The sequence below is a fragment of the Oncorhynchus masou genome, unplaced genomic scaffold, assembly GCF_036934945.1.
Source record: "Oncorhynchus masou masou isolate Uvic2021 unplaced genomic scaffold, UVic_Omas_1.1 unplaced_scaffold_4121, whole genome shotgun sequence".
NCBI lineage: Eukaryota > Metazoa > Chordata > Actinopteri > Salmoniformes > Salmonidae > Oncorhynchus > Oncorhynchus masou.
Genome location: NW_027010519.1, coordinates 25,265 through 31,072, shown reverse-complemented (window position 1 = coordinate 31,072; position 5,808 = coordinate 25,265). Strand labels below are relative to the sequence as shown.

The following is a 5,808-nucleotide window of genomic DNA, read 5'->3' as shown; positions in this document are numbered from 1 at the left end:
TGGTTACTGACTGAGAGAGAGACCATGGTTCCTGACTGAGAGAGACCATGGTGACCTCACATGTTCATTCACCTTACAGACTGAGAGAGAAACCATGGTTACTGACTGAGAGAGAGACCATGGTTACTGACTGAGAGAGACCATGGCTACTGACTGAGAGAGACCATGGTTAACACACATATTCATTCACCTTACAGACTGAGAGAGAGACCATGGTTACAGACTGAGAGAGAGACCATGGTTACAGACTGAAAGAGACCATGGTTACTGACTGAGAGAGACAATGGCTACTGACTGAGAGAGACCATGGTTACCTCACATGTTCATTCACCTTACAGACAGGCAGAGACCATGGTTACTGACTGAGAGAGACCATGGTTACCTGACATGTTCATTCACCTTACAGACTGAGAGAGAGACCATGGTTACCTCACATGTTAATTCACCTTACAGCCTGAGAGAGAGACCATGGTTACAGACTGAGAGAGACCATGGTTACTGACTGAGAGAGAGACCATGGTTACTGACTGAGAGAGACACCATGGTTAGAGACTGAAGAGACACCATGGTTACTGACTGAGAGAGACCATGGTTACCTCACATGTTCATTCACCTTTCAGACTGAGAGAGAGACCATGGTTACTGACTGAGACAGAGACCATGGTTACTGACTGAGAGAGACCATGGTTACTGATTGAGAGAGACCATGGTTACTGACTGAGAGATACCATGGTTACCTCACATGTTCATTCACCTTAGAGACTGAGAGAAGGACCATGGTTACAGACTGAGAGAGACACAATGGTTACAGACTGAGAGAGAGACCATGGTTACTGACTGAGAGAGACCATGGTTACTGTCTGAGAGAGACCATGGTTACAGACTGAGAGAGACCATGGTTACCTCAAATGTTCATTCACCTTACAGACAGGGAGAGACCATGGTTACATACTGAGAGAGACCATGGTTACTGACTGAGAGAGAGACCATGGTTCCTGACTGAGAGAGACCATGGTGACCTCACATGTTCATTCACCTTACAGACTGAGAGAGAAACCATGGTTACTGACTGAGAGAGAGACCATGGTTACTGACTGAGAGAGACCATGGCTACTGACTGAGAGAGACCATGGTTAACACACATATTCATTCACCTTACAGACTGAGAGAGAGACCATGGTTACAGACTGAGAGAGAGACCATGGTTACAGACTGAAAGAGACCATGGTTACTGACTGAGAGAGACAATGGCTACTGACTGAGAGAGACCATGGTTACCTCACATGTTCATTCACCTTACAGACAGGCAGAGACCATGGTTACTGACTGAGAGAGAGACCATGGTTACCTGACATGTTCATTCACCTTACAGACTGAGAGAGAGACCATGGTTACCTCACATGTTAATTCACCTTACAGCCTGAGAGAGAGACCATGGTTACAGACTGAGAGAGACCATGGTTACTGACTGAGAGAGAGACCATGGTTACTGACTGAGAGAGACACCATGGTTAGAGACTGAGAGAGACACCATGGTTACTGACTGAGAGAGACCATGGTTACCTCACATGTTCATTCACCTTTCAGACTGAGAGAGAGACCATGGTTACTGACTGAGACAGAGACCATGGTTACTGACTGAGAGAGACCATGGTTACTGATTGAGAGAGACCATGGTTACTGACTGAGAGATACCATGGTTACCTCACATGTTCATTCACCTTAGAGACTGAGAGAAGGACCATGGTTACAGACTGAGAGAGACACAATGGTTACAGACTGAGAGAGAGACCATGTTCATTCACCTTACAGACAGAGAGAGACCATGGTTACTGACTGAGAGAGAGACCATGGTTACCTCACATGTTCATTCACCTTACAGACTGAGAGAGAGACCATGGTTACTGACTGAGAGAGAGACCATGTTACAGACTGAGAGAGACCATGGTTACTGACTGAGAGAGACCACAGTTACAGACTGAGAGAGAGAGAGACCATGGTTACAGACTGAGAGAGACACCATGGTTACCTCACATGTTCATTCACGTTACAGACAGAGAGAGGCCATGGTTACTGACTGAGAGAGAGACCAAGGTTACCTCACATGTTCATCCACCTTACAGACTGAGAGAGAGACCATGGTTACTGACTGAGAGAGAGACAATGGTTACTGACTGAGAGAGACCATGGCTACTGACTGAGAGAGACACCATGATTAGAGACTGAGAGACACCATGGTTACTGACTGAGAGATATCATGGTTACCTCACATGTTCATTCACCTTACAGACTGAGAGAGACCATGGTTACAGACTGAGAGAGATACCATGGATACTGACTGAGAGAAACACCATGGTTACAGACTGAGAGAGACCATGGTTAAAGACTGAGAGAGAGACCATGGTTACTGACTGAGAGACCATGGTTACTAATTGAGAGAGACCATGGTTACTGACTGAGAGAGACACCATGGTTACTGACTGAGAGAGACACCATGGTTACTGACTGAGAGAGACCAGGGTTACAGACTGAGAGAGACCAGGGTTACTGACTGAGAGAGACCATGGTTACAGACTGAGAGAGACCAGGGTTACTGACTGAGAGAGACCATGGTTACTGACTGAGAGATACCATGGTTACTGACTGAGAGATACACCATGCTTACAGACTGAGAGAGAGACCATGGTTACAGACTGAGAGAGAGACTATGATTACAGACTGAGAGAGAGACCATGGTTACAGACTGAGAGAGAGACCATGGTTACTGATTGATAGAGAGACCATGCTTACAGACTGAGAGAGAGACCATGGTTACTGACTGAGAGAGACCATGATTACTGACTGAGAGACACACCATGGTTACAGACTGAGGAGAGACCATGGTTAAAGACTGAGAGAGACCATGGTTACTGACTGAGAGACCATGGTTAAAGACTGAGAGAGACCATGGTTACAGACTGAGAGACCATGATTACGGACTGAGAGAGACAACATGGTTACTGACTGAGAGACACACCATGGTTACAGACTGAGGAGAGACCATGGTTAAAGACTGAGAGAGACCATGGTTACTGACTGAGAGACCATGGTTAAAGACTGAGAGAGACCATGGTTACAGACTGAGAGACCATGATTACGGACTGAGAGAGACAACATGGTTACTGACTGAGAGACACACCATGGTTACAGACTGAGGAGAGACCATGGTTAAAGACTGAGAGAGACCATGGTTACTGACTGAGAGACCATGGTTAAAGACTGAGAGAGACCATGGTTACAGACTGAGAGACCATGATTACGGACTGAGAGAGACCATGGTTACTGACTGAGAGAGACAACATGGTTACTGACTGAGAGAGAGACCATGGTTACTGACTGAGAGACCATGGTTACAGCCTGAGAGAGAGACCATGGTTACTGACTGAGAGATAGACCATGGTTACTGACTGAGAGAGACACCATGGTTACTAATTGAGAGAGACCATGGTTACTGACTGAGAGAGACACCATGGTTACTGACTGAGAGAGACACCATGGTTACTAATTGAGAGAGACCATGGTTACTGACTGAGAGAGACACCATGGTTACTAATTGAGAGAGACCATGGTTACTGACTGAGAGAGAGACACCATGGTTACTGACTGAGAGAGACACCATGGTTACAGACTGAGAGAGACCATGGTTACAGACTGAGAGAGACCATGGTTACAGACTGTGAGAGACCATGGTTACAGACTGAGAGAGAGACCATGGTTACTGACTGAGAGAGACCATGGTTACTGACTGAGACACCATGGTTACAGACTGAGAGACACCATGGTTACAGACTGAGAGAGACCATGGTTACAGACTGAGAGAGACCATGGTTACAGACTGAGAGAGAGACCATGGTTACAGACTGAGAGAGAGACTATGGTTACTGACTGAGAGAGAGACCATGGTTACTGACTGAGAGAGACCATGGTTACTGACTGAGAGAGACCATGGTTACAGACTGAGAGAGAGACCATGGTTACAGAGAGAGAGACCATGGTTACTGACTGAGAGAGACACCATGGTTACTGACTGAGAGAGACACCATGGTTACAGACTGAGAGAGAGACCATGGTTACAGACTGAGAGAGAGACCATGGTTACAGACTGAAAGAGACCATGGTTACAAACTGAGAGAGAGACCATGCTATTGGAGTGCAATCTTCTTGACCAGTACAAAATGTTGTGAGAATGTACTATGTATGTGCTTGTCTGTGTCTAGTGGTGCATTTGTTTGTATAACTCATTGTGTGTGTTTGTGTGTGTGTGTGCGTGCGCCTGTGGGTATGTTTGTCCGTGTGCATATGTGTGTGCTGGCGTACCTTTGCATTGCAGCCCTTGTCTGAGCAGGCCCCACAGTAGCGATCCACAGTGGTCACAGAAGGTTAGGACTTTGAAGTTGTGAATACCAAACTTATGAGGCATATTAACGCTGAACCGCTGGGATCCAACCTGCAGGGGGAGACAAAGAGCATTAACGATCACACAGTTACACCCTGAGATTGATTCACCTCATTATAACTCATATCTGGAATGATGCCGACCTCTTCTGGTGTAGTGTCCTCTTTGTCTTTCTTCATCCCAGCACATTTTGTGATGATGAGCTCGTGGCAGCGCTTATGGACTACACACGTGCACACTAGGAGACACCAGACAACTAAGTCAATCACTTTCATTTCAACACGTTAGTTGAGTTATCTGTTAAGGCCTTATTACTTATAGAGCGATGGGAATACACATTGGTGTGCAGATAGCTGTAACACAGACATAGATATGATGGTTACCTTGACACTGGTAACCCTGTTTCCCAATCACACCCCTGTTGAGAGAGAGAAATAGTCACTCAATAAAACATACAGTCAGATTCAGAGGGAACAGTATTAAATTACGTTTGTGGAATTGTAAATTATTACTTGGAATGAAGTTAATATATTTGGGCCGTCAAAGCTTTGTCACGTTCAACATGTATTTTCTAAGTTTTTGATTAGAAGTCACAATCTGGAATTTAAACAGCCTAACCCTGCTTTGCTGTAATGAATGGATATTGAACCAATGAACAGTCGAAAGTTTAAGAGGTTCCTGAGCCATAGCAGTGAGTTGGGCCACTTCTATAGGTGCTGTCAATGTGGCTATGGGGGGGAGAAACAGGTCGCATCATTATCACTCTGTAAAACTCAGGCAGCGTCTGACAATGCTACAGTATACTGCAGTCAGTTAGGGACTATCTGACAATGCTACAGTATACCACAGCCAGTTAGGGACTATCTGACAATGCTACAGTATACCGCAGCAAGTTAGGGACTATCTGACAATGCTACAATACACCACAGCCAGTTAGGGACTATCTGACAATCCTACAGTATACCACAGGCAGTTAGGGACTATTTGACAATGCTACAGCATACCACAGCCAGTTAGGGACTATTTGACAATGCTACAGCACACCACAGCCAGTTAGGGACTATCTGACAATGCTACAGTATACCACAGCCAGTTAGGGACTATCTGACAATGCTACAGTATACTGCAGCCAGTTAGGGACTATCTGACAATGCTACAGTACACCACAATCAGTTAGGGACTATCTAACAATGCTACAGTATACCACAGCCAGTTAGGGACTATTTGACAATGGCTACAATACACCACAGCCAGTTAGGGACTATTTGACAATGCTACAGCCTACCACTGCCAGTTAGGGACTATTTGACAATGCTACAGTATACCACAGCCAGTTAGGGACTATTTGACAATGCTACAGTATACCACAGCCA

At 45.5% G+C, this 5,808-nt stretch overlaps 1 long non-coding RNA gene across 1 annotated transcript; it reads right to left on the bottom strand.

Annotated features, from left to right (window-relative positions):
* Positions 1-4,362: 4,362 nt before the first annotated feature.
* LOC135534901 (uncharacterized) lies at positions 4,363-4,897 on the bottom strand. Its single transcript, XR_010454761.1, has 3 exons — positions 4,819-4,897; positions 4,579-4,673; positions 4,363-4,486 (listed from the first exon to the last, which is right to left on the bottom strand). It is a non-coding gene; the product is annotated as an uncharacterized LOC135534901 (long non-coding RNA).
* Positions 4,898-5,808: the final 911 nt, after the last annotated feature.